This window comes from Pseudorca crassidens, chromosome 9 (assembly GCF_039906515.1).
Source record: "Pseudorca crassidens isolate mPseCra1 chromosome 9, mPseCra1.hap1, whole genome shotgun sequence".
In the NCBI taxonomy this organism is placed as follows: domain Eukaryota; kingdom Metazoa; phylum Chordata; class Mammalia; order Artiodactyla; family Delphinidae; genus Pseudorca; species Pseudorca crassidens.
Genome location: NC_090304.1, coordinates 107,725,266 through 107,746,335, shown reverse-complemented (window position 1 = coordinate 107,746,335; position 21,070 = coordinate 107,725,266). Strand labels below are relative to the sequence as shown.

At 46.4% G+C, this 21,070-nt stretch overlaps 1 protein-coding gene across 3 annotated transcripts in view; it reads left to right on the top strand.

Annotated features, from left to right (window-relative positions):
* The window catches only part of OPCML (opioid binding protein/cell adhesion molecule like), a 1,078,766-nt gene that overhangs the window by 850,253 nt on the left and 207,443 nt on the right, over window positions 1-21,070 (top strand). The window lies entirely within an intron of this gene.

Sequence of the window (21,070 nt, the reverse complement as noted above, 5' to 3'; positions counted from 1 at the left end):
AGCTTTCTGGAGTTGGGAAAAGATATATTAGGAAATGGATACGGTACTACTCTCCGCGCCTCTTGTGTTCAGAGGCTTATTTCATGATAAAGCGTTAATAATATTGATGTGAAATCGTGTGACATGACTGTGCTTGCATAGCTGGTGGTTGTGTCTGTACCAGAAGGGGTTCTGTTTGCTGTTTGGCATTGCTGCTGAGTCCGTGTACACCCTTTTAGCCCCACAATGGAGTTGAGGTCAAGAGGGATATTAGTCAAAATGTTATCTCCAGGTCTATGTTGGAAATAAGTCTATATAATTAAAAGGGGGAATCCCTAACATTCTCTCCCATTCTCCCTTAAAAGTCTGAATTAGTATAACCCAGGCATAGTAGTTAAGAGTGTTTCATTTGAATTTTACTTTGTAGGAGAAAAATGGGGTTGAAGAAATGTCAGAATCTCAGATATCAACTATTAAGTGTTAAGAATTAAAAACTCATGCAGAGAGCAGTGAAGAGAGTTGGGGAACCGTCTTAAAACAAGCAGCTCTACAAATGACCTTATGTCGAACTGCCCCCATCACTATGTAAAGCAAGTCCTATCAGGTATCCACTCATGGTAGCAATGAGGTGCTGAGCAGACTAGCTCCCATCCCCCTATGACATATCCTTCCTCCACCAAAGGAGAGGTTTGAGTGGACCTTTCTCAGTGTCCCCTATGCTGATGTCTTGTGGCCAATGCCTTGAGCTCAGAAAGAGTCCCTGTGTGTGACTTAGTGTCAGTAACTGCCTTTCATCAGATCCCACCTGCAGTTGATCCAATGGGTTTTATATTTTTTCAGTTTCTGAAATGTGTATGGCATTGTCGCTTAGCTAATATGGATTCCCTCATCCCTGCCTTTCTAAAAAATATAATTTTGCTCATTTCAGATGGTTGCATGGGAAGTCTGAGTAGGGGTTAGAGTCTTTCCGTGCTTTGGTCACGTGTGCAAATCAAGGCGGCCGTTCTTTCCTTTTGTCTGGAACGGCTCTTTGCTAGCAGAGCATCAGGGGCTTTGGCTCTGCACAGCGTGGTAATGGCCTGAGCTGGGCCAAAGGTCTGTCTGCTACAGCCCTGGCTCCCGGCAGGCCCTGGTGCTGCCATAGTGCTGAAACATTGCCTCCGTTCAGCCTCTAAGCCCTTCTCTCACCCACACGCTCCCAGACTCCCACATCTGCCTGCTCCGCTGTGTCTGTTCTCCATCCATGTCCCACTAGGGGTATGGCTTGGGGATGATCTGCTTGGGAGCTACAAGACGGGCTGCCATCTGGAGATAAAGACAAGTGTCACAGCTGATGCTTCTCCTCAGAGGCTGGTGGAGGCCCTCGCTGAGATCAGTCGTCTGAGATGAGCGGGGATGTCTGCAGAAAACAAGGGAGCTCAAGCTCTCACCACCCGCCTGCCACCTGGGCTTGGCTCCAGAGGAGCAGAAATTCTCGGCATGGGAAGTGACGCCTCCGTGGCACCTCCGTGGCCTTGACAACAACGTTATCTTCAAATTCAGGAAATTCGTCACTGAAAGAAAAAAAGAACTGTCAGGCTCTGTACAGAAACAGACTCAAGCAGAACAGGGCTATCACTTTTCAGGGAAGAAGACAGACGGTGTAAGCATGTCAAAGCCAATACAGGCCATAAAGGGCTTGTGGCACAGAGCTTCAGGGATAATGCTCTTCGTAAGAAGCTTGGAGTAATTGCTGGGGCTGGATGTGAAAGCCAGTGGGGTCAGAGCTTTGGGTCAGAAAGACTCTAGGAAGAGGCAAGAAGCAGGGCAGTGGAGTCCCTCATTCCAGAGGTGACGTCCTCAAGTCTCGCTTTAGGCCAAGCAACTTCTGTAGCTCCAGGCAATCCAGTGCAGAGATCAGGAGGGCAAAGGAGGAAGGGGAGCATCTCCTCCTGGAAATCTTAGCAGACTGGGCTTTCCATTTACTGAGAGGCTAAAATAAGGAGCTCAGGGAGCTGTTCTTCCTTTGGGAATCGGTTGAGTTTCCAGTGGGTGGAAGCCGAGACCCTGCGGCTCAATTAGAAGAAAGCCCAGAAGTCTCCTCTTTCCCAGCAGCTGTCGGCTTTTGTCCAGTCTATAGATTAATTTTTCAGACTTAGTGTTAGTTCAGGTTAAAGATAATGAAAGTTTCCTAATCCTCTTAAAGAAGATTTATCTGACCGAGTAGAAAGCTTTTGGAATACAATAAGGCATGTATAAAACTGAGGTCTAATCCTGCCTTTAATTTCAAACTGCTGATGGGTATTGATTTTGCAATGAGAAAAACTGAAAAATTTCCAAGCTGCAACTTGTCTATCTGCATATGTGTGTGCGTGTGCGTGTGTGTGTGTGTGTATGGTATTTATTTATCTTCTGTCCGTTTGAGAATGTTACAATCTCATCACCTCTGCCAGACAAGTGTCATTAGCAGAAGGGCAATCCCATGGGGTCTAGGCTTTGTTGCTCCCTCTTCCTGCAAAGTGAGTAAGTGAGAGCTGCTCTAACACTACCTCAAAGCCTGTCCTTTCCTGGTTTATAAGGTGGCCTTTCCACGTATCTGATGGGATTAGTTTCCTAGTCCTTCTCTTTGAGGGAAGAAGCTGCTTTCGTTAAAATAGCATCACTGGTCCCTAAGGTACATCTTGGCCACTGAAGGGATAACTTTAAGGTGCCACGTGACAGTGAGGCTGTGACTGTGGCCCTGGTGCCACGTGACGGCAAGGCTGTGACTGTGTCCCTGGTGCGTGACGGCGAGCCTGTGACTGTGTCCCTGGTGCGTGACGGCGAGCCTGTGACTGTGTCCCTGGTGCGTGACGGCGAGGCTGTGACTGTGTCCCTGGTGCGTGACGGCGAGCCTGTGACTGTGTACCGAGGTGTTAAGGAAATCCAGAACAAGGGGCTCAGGTTAGTCAGGGCAGGAAAACCAATCTGGCAGCCCTGTGTGGGAGGGAGTGCCATAAAGGAGATGGAGGCATGGGCTGGGCAAGAGGTCATGCCCGTCACTCGGAAGGTGTGAGGACAGCAGATTGTGGGTCTCCCTGTGGGAATGGAGAAGCTTCCTTCAAGAGGTATCATCCAAGGGACATTGAGAGGATTAATCCCCATATCTTGAAATAGGAAGAATTAAAAGGATATCACCTCCCTTTTTGAGTTTGGGGAAATGTTAGATGTTCCCACTAGTGATTGCAGAGCTAGGATCCTGAGCCGCTGGGAGAGGAACGTGTTAGGCTTGTGAGCTTTAGGGATAAAGAAGACACAGACATTACACACGTGTTATAGAACTAAGAAACAGGTGTAACTCAAGACAAGAAGGGGTTTGTTTGAGATTCATCATGAATTTACTAGCATGAGAGGAGGTAAGTTTTGTGAGATTAACTCTTCCTACTTGAGACCAGCAGGAGCCCCACACAGCACGCTGTCTGAGGGATCCTAGGCATTCAGCAAATGTTTGTCAAAGGAACGTAGGACAGATGGATACAGCAAGTGAAGCGGCATAAGAAGGCAGTGATCATAAAGTCCCTTCAGGCAGATAGGGGCAGGGGATGCGTCAGGCTGGCCAGATGACTTGGAGTGGCCAGTAATTGGGAAAAGGTCCTTAGAGGGATGAGGTCTTCCATGTGACAAGCCAAGAGATATGTTCTAACAGCGATCACATGACTTCCGTGTGTTTATTTAGTACTTTACAGCACTGGTCACACTCTCTGGCTCATGTGACCCTCACAACAAGCCCTGGGAGGCTTCAGGGCAGTGACTGTTATCTCCATTTTGCATGAGATCACTGCAGCTCACAGAGGTTAAGAGACTGGCCAGGGTGCCCTGTGAGTCAGCAGCTGTGCTGGGTCTGTACCCCAGCCGTGCGACTCCACGCTCAGTGCATCTCCACCACAGGCCACCCCCCACTGCCAACCACGTCCAAGGTGGTTTCTCTAATCTAGATCCATGGAAATTTGCCAGTTATCCTTTCTTACTTCCCTCTTTTTCCTGCTACTGATGTTTCATTGTACTAGCAGAAATTGTGGACAAAACTCAAGAAAGAAAATGAGCAGCGGGGGAGCAGGAATGGGGTGCCAGAGCCCCACGAGATGATGTAGAGAGGCTGAGGGAGAGGCAAAGAAGAAGATAATTAACTTACCAGTAGCTCATCCCTCCAGGGACACACATTCCAAATGTTACCTCTTTCCCCTACGTACGTACTGAGAACGCTGGGCCCTTTGAGAATCCAGGATCTCATCGTCACTCTGATTGTCATGAACTCCTCAGCATTCTGGAATGTATGGGTGTCACAGTAGTTGTCACAGTAGTTGTCACTGTCAGGGAGCGATAGACAGGAAGATCTGGCATCCTTTCTCCTTGGCTGTTGGTATCTCTATCTGCTCTCTTGGCTAGTCCAAAAATCTGTTTACTGCCAGACACTTCCTTTCATGGAGCAAACTACTCTTGCTGAGCCCAATTTTAGGCAAAGGGCTAGAAAGGATGAATGCTGTGAACAAGGCTACGCAATTTCTACGTCTTCAAAGACTTTGGGACTTTGAGCCTGGAGTCAGTTCAGGTGAGATTACTTGGTACCCAAGGTTTAGTTTAGCAGGTAGAGAAGTCTGATTCTCCACCCAGTCCAGCCCTAGGTTTCGCTGAGTGTCAGCCAACCTCTGCACTGGGCACATTGAGTGTAATCTGATCTCAGTTGATCCTCACAACATCCCTGAAAGGTTTGCTCCACAGTCACATCTTACAAATAAGAAAACTGAACCTCAGGAAGAGTGAAAGCTTGCCCAGAGATGGTAGAGCCACGAAAAGCTTTAAATTCCCTTCACTGGGCTTATCTCTAGGAAAAGCTATCAAAACACGCACAGTTGAAGCCCTCTGAGTGCATGGTCTCTCCTGATTGTTCTTCACTGAAGCCCTGGGAGACAGAACAGAAAATCACCACATTCCAAGAAAGGAACCTGAGATTCAGAGAGCTCACATGATTTGTCCAAGTTACACTGGCTAGCAAGTGGTGAAGCACTCCTTAACACCAGGAGTTTTATTTTAACTTGAATAGTTGACTTACAATGTTGTGTTCGCTTCAGGTGTATAGCTAAGTGATTCAGTTATACATATATATTTTTTTCCCTTACAGGTTATTACAAAATATTGAGTTCCCTGTGCTATGTAATAGGTCCTTTTTGGTTATCTGTTTTATAGATAGGAGTGTGGATATGTTAATCCCAAACCCCTGATTTATTCCCCCCCCTTTCCCCTTTGGTAACCATAAGTTTGTTTTCTATGTCTGTGCGTCTATTTTTGTTTGTTTATAAGTTCATCTGTATCATTCTTTTAAGATTTCACATATAAATGATACCATATGATATTTGTCTTTCTCTGTGTCTGGCTTACTTCACTTAGTATGATAATCTCTAGGTCCATCCATGTTGCTGCAAATGGCATTATTTCATTCTTTTTTATGGCTAATATTCCATTGTATGTATGTACCACATCTTCTTTAACCATTCATCTGCTGATAGACATTTAGGTTGCTTCCATGTCTTGGTGATTGTCAGTAGTGCTGCAGTGAAGGGGTTTTAATTCTAGACCCAGTGTTGGGTTCACAGGCCAGATTGCTAACTCATAGCTAAGTAAAAGGGCAGGTGGATGTTACTATTTGTGAAAAAAATATAGAAGTTCTGAGGTGCTACTGAGAAGGGTGGTTCCTGAGAAGATGGTTGAGGAGTAGAGGGGGCCTGGCTAAGGCTGGTTGGGGCGGATGGGGGCCGGGCACCTGGTGGAGCATCCCAGCAGGTAAGGGAGGCACACCTGCCCACGTGTCACACTTTTGCAAGGACCTACCTATTTCTTTTTTTTTTTTTTAATAAATTTATTTATTTTATTTACTTGTTTTTGGCTGCGTTAGGTCTTCGTTGCTGCACGCGGGCTTTTTCTAGTTGTGGTGAGCGCGGGCTACTCTTCGTTGAGGTGCGCTGGCTTCTCATTGCGGTGGCTTCTCTTGTCATGGAGCATGGGCTCTAGGCGCATGGGCTTCAGTAGTTGTGGTGCACGGGCTCAGTAGTTGTGGCTCGCGGGCTCTAGAGCGCAGGCTCAGTAGTTGTGGCGCACGGGCTCAGTAGTTGTGGCTCGCGAGCTCTATAAAGTGCAGTCTCAGTAGTTGTGGTGCATGGGCTTAGTTGCTCCGTGGCATGTGGGATCTTCCCGGACCAGGGTCAAAGCCGTGTCCCCTGCATTGGCAGGTGGATTCCCAACCACTGCACCACCAGGGAAGCCCGGACCTACCTATTTCTAACCCTTCCTTTGTTACTCAGCTCTTTTTCTCTGCTGTTTTCCCCTCTTTTCCCAAATATTCTTTAAATAATTATTTAACTTAACATGCATAATTGTGGGCCTAAAGAAAAGCAGGCAGTCAACCTGAAATAAATTTCATTTATTCGGCCTCTATTTTAAATTATAATCACACTTGTTCTTCACAGAGGCAGGGTGGGAATGTGGAAAAGAACAAGACTGTGCGTCAAAACACTCCCTCCGCAGCCTGAGCTCTGCTCCTCACATCCGGACCTGTGTCTCTGGGACGTTCCCTTCCTGGCTTCTTATTCTGGGGTGAAGAATACAATTGAATGTAATTGATTTCCTTCAGGTACACACATGCACACCTTAATCTTAATCCTGTGTGTGTGTGTATATTAACAGATATATATGAAAGACATCCTTTCCTTTCCTGCTTCACGTGATATTTGTAAACTCCACAACCCACATCCGATGGTGTATATATCATACTAAGATTCCTAATTTCAGGGTTGGGTAAACTAAGAAAGCAATTACAGCTTAGAAGGAGTCAGGATTGAAGTCGGTGCCCTCAGAATGCCCTCTGTACCCAACCGAGGAAAGCAATTCATGAGTCGCCCTTCCCAAGAAGGGTGTCCCCCTGCAGGCTCCCTCTAGCCCAGCCTCGGGTTTGGAATGAGACCCACACTCATACTCACACTCTCCGTGCAACTGTCCTGTCCCTTCCCTCAGATTGTGTTACTCAGACATTGTCTGAATTTGACATGTCCTGTAGCTGAAATCGGATTGGTATTCGCCTCTCCCCAGTCCCCTAGGTTATCATGTCTTTCATGACATCCTGTGTAGTTAGCTGCTGACAACACAGTACGAAACAGATTTTGTAGAAAGAATATTTCTCCTTTTATCAAGCCTCTACTCCCATTATTGTGAGGAGAGATATGGGGCTTTGTTCCGCTCTGCTTAGAAACTAATCACACTCACACTCTCTCACACACACACACACACACACACACACACACACACACACACACACACACACACACACACACACACACACACACACACACACACACACACACACACACACACACACACACACACACAGCTTTTGCAGTTTCCGTAACTCCTTCTTTTGTGGCCCCTGGAATTCCATCCTTCTCTCCATTGAATGTGCAGGTCCATCCTCCCTCTAGTAAGGGGCTGTGTGAGGTTCCTGGCTTTGAGTGGGTGCATCAAAGTGCCTGAGCTTGCTTGGAGGCCACAGCAGAGACTCTTGGCATGATCCGAGATGGTGCTGTCAGTCCTGGCACCTGGTTTGGGATACATACAGGAGCCAGAAAGAGAAGTGGTGGGGTCTGGAGCTGTCATTTGCCTTATTTGCCATAGAACTAAATAAACAGAACAGTCATGGAGTCTGTTCTCAAAACCATAACTGATGTGGAGATGCAGGAGGAAATGAAATGCCTGTTACGTTCTAGTCAATTTGCATGGTGATCTCAGCTTGTGTCCTAAGAGCCTCATCTGTCAACAGCGCAAGTAAATACAAAGAGAGCTTTCCCAGTGCTGTCAGCAGGGGAAGCAGTCACACTTTTGAAGAAGGGTAAGTTAGTAAATGTTCATAAATTCTCCCAGTAGTTTAAAGTTCATCATGACCCTCACGTAGTCAGAATCCCACCTAAGATTTCAGCCTTCACCACCCACAGGTTTAGTTACAGCCATGGCTTAGTGTCAGAGTAATCTGCGAATTTAGAGCGGTGCTATTTTCCTACATGCAGCATGTAGACACATACTTGAAGAGTCTGACTTGCATTCCAAAGCCTGGTTGTGAGCCCCTCGTTAACAAGTTTTACCTGAAACACAGTGTCTTAGCACCAATACCTATCATTGGTACTTATTCCTACTTTGGCTTCTCATCAGGGTATCGAAAAGCCTTTGACTGTTCTCTTCACTAATCATTCTCCTCTGTAGGTTCAGAAATTGAAGAGCAATAGAAGTGAAGAAAACTAATCACAAGGAAAGCAGTCAGAGATGTGTCTTAGAATAATTATAAACCGTGGTCGTCATGCCTGAGTACCAAGCATAGCAGTCACTTTACAGACACGATCTAATTCTATTTCCCAATTAACCCAAGAGGGTGAGATGCATTTTACTAATTTTTTGAATGAGGAAACTGAGGCTCAGAGAGGCTGAGGAACTTGCCCTAGGTCACAAGCTGAGAGGTACAGAGCCGTGATTCGAGCTCTGCTTAGCCTATAGGGAAAGCCAGCACTTAACCTCTACGTGGAATGTCCTCTTCATTCCCTCCATATTAAATAAGTCTCAGGCCAGACTGACACACCTGTTCATTTACAAGGCGCATGCTTGCCTTGTCAGGTTATCTCTGTTTAAAGGACTTCAGTCTAATATCTCTGCAGTCAGGATCTGTCCTCCTTAAACCTTTTCCTCTCCTCCTACTTTATGTATCTTTGTGATTATGACTTCCTCCTTGGAGTTAATATCAAGTCTGTATCAGTGACTCTGAAATCTACATTTCTACTTCTTAATTTCTTCCCTAATTCTAGTCTCTTCTTCCCGATTCTTTCCTGAACTCTTCAAGGTGGGTGTCCCATACATATTTCACGTGTCCCACACTGGACTTTTCTTCGCTCCAAAACCCGTTCCTCCTCTTTTAATTCACATTTATATTCATGGACACACTAGCCTTGTATAAAACGATGGCTTAAGCGTTGACTTTCTTTCTCTCTTCCTTCTCTATCAAAGCAGATGTCATGTCCAGTAAAGTCATTCTCTTTCTGTTCCCACAACCACAACCATAAAAGTGCGACATCTTACACTCTGGTGACTTTTCACTGCCACGTCCTAATTGCTACCCCGTCCTCAGTCTCTGGCTCCTTATAATTCATTTTAACACTGTTGTCTAAATATTCCTAATGCACGCACCAGATCATATCACTTCCCCCTGCTTGTAATTTTAATGACTCCCTTTTGACAATACAGTAAAGTCAAAACCTCTTAGATCACTTTTCCAAGTGCTCAACAATTCAAGGTCAGACCTCCTTTTTCACTCTTACTTTCTATTCTTCCATTTTTATATCCTACACAGAACTTAGCCAAACTTGTCCTTGTAAAACCTCCGCCCCCAGTGCCCTGCATTCTTTCCATTTCTCAAACAATCTGTCTTGAATGTTCTTTTCTCTGGATATCCAAGTTCTGCGGACCCTTTAGAGCAGGGCTGTCCCATGGACCTTTCTGTGATGATGGAAGTGTCCTATATCTGCATTGTCCAACATGGTAGCCATTAGCCATAAGGGGCTATTAAGAACTAGAAATGTGGGCTTCCCTGGTGGCGCAGTGGTTGAGAGTCCGCCTGCCGATGCAGGGGACACAGGTTCGTGCCTCGGTCCGGGAAGATCCCACATGCCGCGGAGCGGCTGGGCCCGTGAGCCATGGCCGCTGAGCCTGCGTGTCCGGAGCCTGTGCTCCGCAACGGGAGAGGCCACAGCAGTGAGAGGCCCGCGTACCGCAAAAAAAAAAAAAAAAAAAAAAAAGAACTAGAGATGTGGCTAGTGAATTGTATTATTTCATTTTAATTAATTTAATTAAAAATAGCCACACTTGCTAGTGGCTATCACATTGAACAGTACAGTTTTAGAGTGGCTAAATCCCCAAAGCCAAAGGCTTTCTCTGGAATTCCAAACCTTTACCTGCACTTCCTTACGCTACCTGTAACTTCTCATTTCATATTTCAGCTATTGGTGGATCTAACTTTTTCGCACACCTAGATTTTTCCTTGAAAGCAAGAGCCAGAGTTGGCTCTGTCACTCTTAATATGGTCACAGTTTCGGGATCGCAATCTGAATTGGCAAGACCATGTAGATAGCTCTTTAACACGTTTATATTAAGTGTTACTAATCCATGACAATAATGGCAAATGTCCTAATTTGGAGGTTATTGGAGACCGTACCACAGAGCGTGTCATCCACCTTGGATTTATTACCTTCTCCCCATGCTTAGGACAGATCACTGTGTAGGCAGGCACCAAAAGCATTTATTTCTACTGAATAAAGAAGTTCTTAGTGAAACCTTTTTAAAAATTCTGTAATTTAGAGCCTCAGGGGAAAGATCCGACACAGCCACGTTTTTTAGTGACATTGGAAATCACCCCAAACAGGATGGCCCAGAGGACAGCCTTGGCAGGCAGCTAGAAGGACACCCCCCAGCCCGCTGCAATCAACATGATGGCATCAATGACACACCCTGATTGGCCAGCAAGCACACATTAATGACCAGTTAGCAACTGTGTTCAGGTCAATTAATTTATATTTGTATTTTGCAAACGAAAAGTTGCCCTGTTAGATTATTGATTCTTTGTCCTTGTATTCAATTTGTTTTTAATTGCGCCGTTGCTGGGCCAGGCCCTCCCTCCTGGCACGCTGGCAATAAATCTGCCACCATCTCAACAATCAACAATAAATGTGTCTCTTCATGTCATTATTAATATGCCTCTTGGACTGGTCCATTACCATGGCTAACAGTTTATAAGAGCGGGATGGCACGCTGCCAGGAGGATTCCTTTTCCCGAGGGCTATTTTGTCATGATAGGATTGATGTTCTCAGGCCTGTGTGTGTCTGAGGAAAGGGGCCTGGGATTTAATTTAATATAGCTGGAATGTGAGCTGCCTAATCCTCTCCTAATCATCAACAGCTTTAGAAGAAGATTCTGTTGGAATAGAGATTTTTACCCTCTCTTCCAATTCTTCCTCTTCTTCTCACTTTTTTTCTTTGTTATCTTCTTAATTCCTTCTTAGTTTCTGTTCAGATAGGTTTCTTCCCCTCTCAAAAACAACATAACAGCTACCTGGGTGATCTAAAATCCCTAGGTAAGGGAGCCATGTGTCCCCCAGGAGCTGGAGTTTTATTATTGGTTTATTGGTAGCTGAAAGCAGAGGGGAGTTCCCTGTGCTTGATGTGTGAATGGTGATTAACAGAGCTGCAGAAAGGCTGCCCTCGTAATGTCACCTTAATTGAGGTCAGTATTGAAAAAGAATAAGCCCTATCTTATAGTAGAGATAATCGTGAATTACAGTATTGTTATCGGCTCTTTCAGTCATTAGAATTTTTCAGGGAGAAGCACAGATTTTAGGTGAATTTATAGGTTGGCAGAAGAGACCCTGTGTGTCTCAGATATGCCAAAGGGGACATCTAAATGGGACGGAGTGTTTCCAAGGGTCCTGCTTGGCCTGAGATCTAATAATAGTCCAGATGTTGGCCATTTTCAAGGCGCAGGTTGCTCCAGGACAAGAAATTTGGCGTCCCTCCCTCAGATACAGAGTGAACAGTCAATTTTTGGTTCAGGATAGAGATTTTTATACTTAATTTACTATGAACAGTGCCCCTTGCACTTCTTGGTACAGAGCTCTCCAAAGCAGGTTACACTGAGCTTATTGAAAGAGAGGGGCATGGCGGTGGTGTGACACCTGCTGTTTCTCTTGATAGGAGCCTAAGTGGCCCAGGGAAGTGGAGGGAAGGAGCCTGGGGCTTGGGCCAGGACGATTTAGAAGAAAAGGCGGCAAGGGAAAGCTGGCAGAAGACTGAAGATGCCTGCAGAAGGGCAGAGCTACAGATGGAGGATGTGATGGGAGGCAAGGGAGCAGAGGAGGTGGGGAGGGGTTGAAAGGAAGGGGAAGAAGAGACAGGGAAGCCCAGCCCAGGGCTCAGTGCACGGAGGACGCCTCCCCTCAGGGACGTGGGGAACCATGGCCAGGCTGCTCCCGTGCAAGCACCTCTGTGCCCATGACACCCTGGGGTTCTCTCCACTGCTCCCCTGCTGCTTTGCTGCATCTCGCTCAGCCTGGCGTCTATGCGAGGCCGGGAGACACTGATGCAGTCACTGGTGTGGAACTCAGACTCTGGAAGGTTCCTGATCCCCACTCTCTCCCGCCTCCCCCCTCCCCCCTTACCAGTGAGAACTGATCCCATCTCTGCAGACTCATGGTTGGGCTTGTGTTTTCCCGGTGCCGTCGTATCCAGGCTAATCCAACAGAAAAGGCAGTGTTATTGATAAGCAAAGCCTTAATTCAAACACATACAGAACAAAATGCATTTACCAGGCTGCCTCTAGGTAAGAGGCATGAAAAATTCAACTCCTGGTTTGGCTACTTGCTGTATGATCTTAAATGAGTTACTTAGTTTCAAAGTCTTCATCTGTAAATTTTGGGAAATAAAGGCTGTCCTACCTCCTTCTTATGGTTGTTCTACATTAAGCGGACAGCACTCTAAACTAGGTCCTGTACAATAGAAAATACTAAAATCGTTTGTTGTTTTAAGCTGCTAGGTTAACTTTAGAAATTAACCGACCCTCTGAGTTTGCGTGACGGGTGTTATGCTGGGGTGATTCATTAATACTTAGAACTCTGAACTGTCTACTCATCCTAGTACAGTTTTCACATTAAAATATAGCCACTGGCCCCTTATATTCTAATAAATTTTATTGGATTTTATGGATAATAATGGAAGAACCATGGCAACTTCTGAACATATCTGAATGTGTGCGATATCCCCATCCTTGAAGTTTTATGTCACTCTTATTATTTTTAAATATTCTTCTATTTTTATATTGTCGTCATAATTTTATAGTCTCACGTCCAAAAGGTACTTGTGAAAAATATCTATAGTTATGCTTATTGATGGAGAATTGAGGTTAAGCAGACAACTTTGAGTCAAAAGAGAAATAGCACTAAATCATCATCAAAGGTTTGTTTTCTTTAAGAACCTTACATCCTCACATAAATACGCGAATCTTAGAGACATTTCTAAAACCACATCTTTAAGAGGCCACTACCGTACACTGAAAGGCATAGCTTCGTTTCAAATGAATCCCCCTGACTGCAATCGCATCCAAAATAAAAGAAGAAAAGCCTGTGCTCCAGTTTCAAAAGGAAAAAGAAAAGAAATGTCAGGCTGACGTGCACACATCCCCAAGTGCCCGCTTTAAGTGCCCCACCGACGGGAGTGCGAAACGAAGGGCCCCGAGCCCTGGCCGTGGTTAATCTAGAGCACCAGCGACGCACAACAGAAGCAGAGAGTGCAAAATAGCTGCTGGAGGAATAAAGCTGCCCAGCCCCTTGGTTCAGCAACAGCGGGGTGGAAAGTGAGGGGACAGGAAAATCAAAGTCCCTTCAGAAACAGTGATCACACATCGAGACAAAATGTCCCCACAGCAGGAAAGAAAGTGGAAAACACACCAAATCAATCACCTTAAAAATGAGGCTTAAAATCTTCTGCTACATGAGAGGCAGGTGGGGAGGGAAGAACGGGTCTGGCAGCTTGAAAGTCTTTTATTAAACTGCACACTGACTGCCATGGCACACACAAGAAAATGCAATTAAGGTCAGGCCATTAAAAAGGTGCCCAGGGATAGCTCTGTGCAAGACCAGGGGGCAGTCTGCAGGAGCTCAGGGTACTCACTTCGAAAAAGTGCCAGGCGGGGCGAAGGGCCTCTGATGGGACAGCCTTGAAGTGAGGTCCCAGTAGAGGCAGGAGGAAAGCGGAGGTGGGAATTCTTGCCTCGTCTCCCCAGTGCCCGCTGGAGTGGCCCCAGCCCAGTCCTTCCCAGTCCTGTCTTCCTTCAGCCCCAGTGCCCTCAGCACCATTTAGGATAATGTGTCTCCAAAGGACATTCATGGTCAGCAGGGGATGACACCGCAGGTACACCATCATGTGGCATCACTCTGGCCCGCGGTCACCCTTCCTCTCCTTAGACAGGCCCAGGTCCACATCTGCCGGCTGACTGAGAAGGGCAGGTGGTGAGCCCGGATGGGGCGCATGCCCCCGCCTCCGCTTGGTCGGAGGGACCAGGCTGGGCTGAACTGATCCGCGAATGAAGAGCTTGGCCTCCCATTGGAAGCTCCAGAGACACCGTGTACTTCAGAGCTGTCTCTGGGTTCGGGCTTTGCTGGGCATGTGGTGTGGCTGGCTGCTCACAGAAAGCACAGAGTGATGGTGACTGGCCCTGCTCCCTCCCTCTCAGAGCACCCCCAGGGCCCCACCCACGCCTGCCCTGTTCAGGGGACCTCCACTCCAAAGACCTGGAGGTGTTACAGGAGCTCGGACCTTCCAAGGGTCCCACCGCCTGGGTATAGCTCTGTGGCACTGTGCTGTCTTCACTGGTCACACATCTGATTTCCCCACCGAAATATAAGCACCGTGAAGTCAGGGACAAAGTTGTCGCCTCCCTGCTGACACAGACGTTTACCTCTCATGGAAGCAGGGCCTCACATAGATTAGACGCTAAAAATATTTATTAAATGCGTCTGGCATGTAATGAGCAATCAAATAAGTATCAGGCGATAAGACGGATGGGAATGTTCAGTGGAGGGGAGCAAAGTGGTGTTGGCACATGTGTGCACAGATCAACTCCAGTCTCACACTGAACAGATGCAGCTTCCCTGCGGGGCCGGTGCTCACCAGCAGCTCTTCCTTCCTCCATAGCCCGGAAGTGAATTCCTGAGTCAAGAGTGGGTGAGACAGTGCTCATCTCCCCTGCAGCCTGGCCCATCTCTCTTCGTGTGCTGGGGCCGCAGGTTCCTTCTTGCATCCCACGCCACCGTCCCACACCGCGTTCTCATTGCCTTTCGCTGGAGGTGGCCTGCTCATTGCCGAAGGTTTCCAGGGTGCTCGGGGCGCTTAGGCTCCAGGCCTTTCTATTTCCCATCTGCTGGAGTCCGGGAAGCCATGACCCGGCCACCTGAGCAAATTCCTGGAAGCTTTCTAGCAGAAACATCAGCTACAAAGTGCCCATGATGGCTGCAGCAAGAGGGCTTTACAGACTCCTCCGACGTTAGGAAAGGGAAAATCATTTCTAGGTATAATACAGTTTGTAACATGCTCCCATTTTCTTCAGAAACTATTGCCCTGCAGTGATTTTCTGTCTCTGGCAGTGAATGTTCCCTGGGCTGCAGCTACCGTGAATCAAGGCCACTCCGGTGCTGGCTGAGCAGGGTTTGTGGCTGGGTCATTTCTCCCCTCCTTCCATGCTTACGTCTCCTTTCCCCACTTTACCGCTTTCTAAAGTTGTGCCTTGTTCCCCCTCCTCTCTTCTGCTGCTTTTGTCCTCCCCCTCCAGGCAGGGCTGCTCACCTGCTTCCAGCAGCAGGGAGGGCCTGAGGACCAGCCAGCCTAGCCAGTACATCTACATACATTTACATCTCGTTGGCCTGCAAACATGATGATTATGCAAAGTTCTCCTCCTCCTCCGAGCAGTGAAAGGATTCTGTTTGGATTCAGGAACTTTGGGTCGCCTCTGCGCTTCCGCAGAGGAGGGTGTGGGTGTAATGTATGGGGGTGACTGATGGACCAGGTGTCAGTGGCACAGCTCCAAGGACAGCGGTCGTCCAGCCGGGCCCCTGCTTTGACTTGTCCACATCTCCGGGAATGCCACCTTGCCCCCAGTTAGGGGAAGAGGTAGAGAGCATGCCCTCTGGCCAGCTGCCTGAGCAGTCTCCCACTCAGCCCACTTTCCTGTCCTCAGCTTCTCTCTTTTGGCAAATTCAGCACATCTCTTTGCTGAAATAAATGTTCAGGCCAGCCTGCTCTTTCATCACGTGTTGAAAGCTGTACTGGGGCCCTGATCTATCCTGTTTCTTCTGAGCCAGGTAGGACCTTCAGGTGGGACCACGTTCCCAGCATCCATTTGTAGAAAATAATCCTGTGATCATAAGAACACCATGTGGTGAGTCAGAAGGTCTAGAAAACAACCTCAGTATCCATGACTTATGCTCTGAGGCGCGTGGATTCACCTCCCTGGATCTGTTTCTTGTTCTGTAAAGTAGGGGAGTAGAAGTAAATGGTCTCTGAAGTTCATTCCCACTCTAAAATTCTAGGTTTTTATTTCCGGGATGAGGTATTTTTCTATATATATATTTTTTATTCTTCCACAGATGGTTTTATATTGTAGTCTATCCACTGTTTCACTTGTTCACACACTGAATATTTAACACCTGCCATGTGAAACCGTATTCAGTGATGTCTCGAGGATCATACCTGTATCAGGCACTTTGCTTCAGATGGAGGATAACATAAGTCTGTCTGTGGTAGGGTTATGTTTACACTTCCTCCCACTGTATTCTAAGTCCTTGGGGTTAGACATTGCTTGTGCCAACCTGAACACCCAAAAAGTGTGATGGGGTTGCTAGCACTCAACGATGTTTGCTGAATAGAATTAAATCGAATCCCTCTTTCATTCTGAAGTTTTCCCTACTTTTATGTTTTTAGTGGAGAAAGAAGACACCGCTAAGAATAGTCACCATTAAATTATGGAGTTTTCTTTTTTATTAATTAAAAGAATATTCTGGGGAATGTTGAGGCTGGTGAATGGCTAAACCACTAGTCCGGTCTTACCCTAAGTATTCTAAGATGTTTGGGTGGGTCTGCATCCCCTGGAAACCAACAGTCACTCCTTAAAAAAAAAATCAGTAAACCTACCTAATCATTTATTGAATGTCAGTTATATTCATGATACATTAGGAACTATTCAGAGGAGGAAAAAACTCCAAGGAAGGTTTCATTCTTGAGGGGAGACAGAATGTACACCTTTAAAGCAATTAGAGACAACTATTTAAATTGAGCACCAGGGAAGGCGTATTTCAGTTTGGCTGGTCAGTGTTTCATCACTTTGCCGATAGACTGACCCGATGTTTTCTCCAGCATGTCATAGGGGCACCTCAAAGTCAACCATGTCCAGAATTGAACTCACATCGTCCTACACCAGGGTCCCCTCTCTTGGGGTTTGGCACTACCGTGATCTAGTTCCATGGACCAGAAACATGACCATCCTTCTAGAGACCTCTCTCCTCAGTCGCTTTAGCCAACAGTGCTGCCTTAGTCTCCTCAAGCTGCCTCACGAAATACCACAGGCTGGGAGGGTTAAACAGCAGACATTCATTTTCACACAGTTCTGGAGGCTGGAAGTCTGAGATCAAGGTGCCAGCAGGGTTGGTTTTGGCAAGAGCTCTCCTCCTGGCCTGTAGAAAAATGGCCTTCCAGCTGTGTCCTCACATGGCCCTTTGTGTGTGTGTTTGTGTTTGTGTGTAGAGAGTGATCTCTGGTGTCCCCTCCTCTTCCTATAAGGGTACCAGTCCTATCAGATCAGGGCCCTACACAATGACCTCATTTAACCTTAACTACCTCCTTAAAGGCCCCACTTCCAAACAGTCACATGGGGCGTGGTAGAGCTTCAACACATGAATTGGGCGGGGGCATAATGAATTCCGTTACAGATACCAACTAAGGTAATCCCAGCTTCTCAGACCTCGATATCTTAGTGGCTTAACACAATAAAATGGTACTGCTTGTTCAGAAATTCCAATTACCTGGGAGGTGGGGGAGGGCAAGTGCCAGGTTCCATGCCATCGTTCAGGAATAAAAGTTGACTGAGGCTCTGCCCCCTTCAGAACATGGTGACAGTGTCAACTCTGGCTATAGACATCCAGCCGGCTGCCTGGAGGAGAGGGTAAAGATGGGCATAAAAAGATGAGGGTTTTTGCGGGGGAAGGGCTTGTATTTATTTGCTTACTTGTTTGTTGTATGGGCCAGGCTTCGTGGAAGTGTGCACAGTACTTACACTCACTTCTATTCCTTTGGCTGGAAATACAGTCCAGCTGTGTGTCCAGAAAGAGAAGAATAGATTTGGTGAATAGCTATCCCATCTCTGAGATACCAAGTCCCATTCACCAGTCACCAAAAGTACGTCTTAGATCTGTCCACCTCCTTCTACCCCCACAATCCAACAATCTAAGACAAGATACCATTGTCACTCACTTGAATCATTACAAAATCCTATTAGGTTTTTATCCACATAGTCTCTTTAACTTTTTTAGAGTAATAAAATACATGTAAGCTAAAATTGACTATTTTAACCATTTTAAAGTGTATAATTCAGAGGCATTGAATACGTTGGCAGTGTTGTGCAACCAGCACCACTGTCAACCTCTAGAACATTTTTATCGTCCCAAACTCTGTACCCGTTAAACAATAACTCCCCATCCCTTCCTCCCCGCCAGCCTCTGTAACCCCCTCCACTTCTACTCTGCATCATGCTCAGTTGCCCCTGCAGCCAGAATGATCTCCTAAGAGAGTCTAATCATCACACACACACACACTGTTTAGACTCTTGCATGACTTTCCACTATTTCCAGCAAGATTACAAACGTCGCTACGGTGGCCCACATACCCTGGGAGCTCGTGTCTGTAGCTGCCTCCCTGGCTGGTGGGAGAACACACTCCCCTCAGATTCTGTTCTCCAGGCACCCACAGTACTCTTCATTCAGCCCACGTGTTTCCCACGTTCCCTCCTTCCTCGGGATCTCTGCATCGGCTGTTTTCTCTCGGTGTTCTCCCCTCCCCATTCCTCCATCATCCATCAGATTTCCTCTCATCCGTCACTCCCTCTGTCTTCTCTCACCCTCCTGACCATGCCATGCCTGCCCCTTCCAGAACACTTCTTGCATTGTTACACATATTTTTCTTTTAATTTTGTAATAAATATATATCTTCCCACTGGGCCTTAAATTCCGTAAGGGTGGAGACTGTACTGTTCATGTTCACTGTTTCATTCCTGGTCCCAAGTGCAGTGCCTAGCATGTAATAGTCACTTGATGAATAAATGATGAATGAACAGACAAATGCTATCGGCATCAGGAAGGGTTGAACCAGAGTTATACAGAAGGTGGCTTGGAAGAAAGCAGCATGAAAACATTGGCAAAATCAGCCTAAGACAAAGAGGAAGACATTCCCCACTGAATGAAACAGCCTAATGAGTTTACTATTCTATAATTTATTCATTTCCCATTAAATCTCTTTTAGGATGTCACTTCTTTCTAAATGTTAGTGATGATGGTATGATGATCAGGATAATGAAAAAGAAGAATATTTCTTAATTCTAGAGTGCGTCCTTGTTTGCAGGAAACGGAAAGAAAAAACAATATTGTTGAGTAATAAGTACCGGGCAAACAATTTCACATGATACTATATTTGATATTCAAGTTCCCTAAATAGAGTATCTTTGACATCTATACTACATCCTTGGGAGCTTAAGAAGACAGGAAACTGTGCCTCAGAGCCATGGAGTAAATGCACTGAAATCGCAGCTGGGAAAGCCAGGGCTGGGCTTAGTCATCCAGACTCTCAGCTAAGTGTTGTTTGCTTGTTTTTTGCCTTTGTTTTGTTTCTTGTCTCACTCTTGGTCCTGGTTTCCCGGCTAATACCCTCATACTTCAGTGCTCTAGAAATTGGATGGATTGAGAATGTCAACCAAACCCATTTAAAATCTTTGGAAATGTTTTGACCAAGCTACCTTAGTTCTGGGTTCCTAGGGAACAGATCCTGGGACAGAGAATAAACACTGATGTTTGATTTTGTGGCGAAATCCCAGGGCAGAGAGAATCAAGGCAAAGGGAATGGGGAAGAAAAGTATGGGAAGCAGTACAAGGTGGTGCCTGATCAATGTCGGATACAGATCGATGATGAGCAGTTCAGAGGCCGAGCTGGAGACTTGGCGGGTGTTTCTGCTGAGCGGCGCAGGAAGCCTACAGACCAGCTCCAGAAGGAGCCTGTGCCTTGAAACTATCCATCATCAGGAAGGATGGAGAGGGATTTCCTGACCTGACTTCCTCCCTGTCTCAACCACTGCCATCCTTTGGTGCAAGTTTACTCCGAAGGGAGTGAGCTCCCCAGACTTCAGGATTGCATTGCGTGTCCCCTGCAGCCACCACCAGGGAAGCAGACCCCGTGCCCTGAAGGCCGGCATTTCATCTGAGGTTGGAAGTGGCAGAGGATCCAGAGACCTCGAGGGCTCAGCTGGTCAGCTGCAGGTGTAGATATGCAAGGGTACACGTGCTGGTCAGCCAGGGCAGCAGGGGAGGTGAGTTAACCAGCTGAAGGTGTAGGAGTTAAGGAGGCCACGAGAATTTGAGGGGCAGTGGAAGGTGCCTAATAGGCACAGCTTTTGAAAGATTGGAGTATTTGTTATAGTTACCTTTTCAATTCTAACCTGGCCAGAAGGCAACAATTGAAGAAGACTGAGGACACTAGACGGGTATCAGCTGAAACAATCACTGTGGCTGGAAGTTGGCTCAACTATGTTGGAAAATTGCTTAAGATGATTTCTCTTAAATCTAAACATGCATCTATTGGGACTTACCTGGTGGCACAGTGGTTAAGACTCCATGCTCCGAATGCAAGGGGCCCAGGTTCGATCCCTGGTCAGGTAACTAGATCCCACATGCATGCCGTAACTAAGAGTTTGCATTGCCACAACTAAGGAGCCAGAGAGCCACAACTAGAGAGCCCGTGAGCCACAACTATGGAGCCTACCTGCCACAACTAAGACCAGGCACAACCAAATAAATAAATAAATAAAATATTAAAAAAATAAACATGCATCTATTGTATGGCCCCCAAAATAAATATCTTGGTATTTTCCCAATGGAGATTTGTATATGTGTACATTAAAAGACATGAATAAGAGTGTTCACAGCACTTCAGAATACCCCCAAAACTGGAAACCACTCAGTGTTGACCAAGAGAATGGATAAACAGATTATGGAACAAATATAATGAAAAGCTGCATAGCAATGAAGAACACAAACTCCTAAGACCTCCCAAAACATGGAGGAATCTCAAAGGTACTATGTTGAATGAAGGAAGCCATGCACAAAACGGTACCTATTATAGAATTCCATTTATGTGGAATTCAAGAGTCATAATAGTGGCAGTCTTTGGAGAGGTACTGAATAGGAAAGGG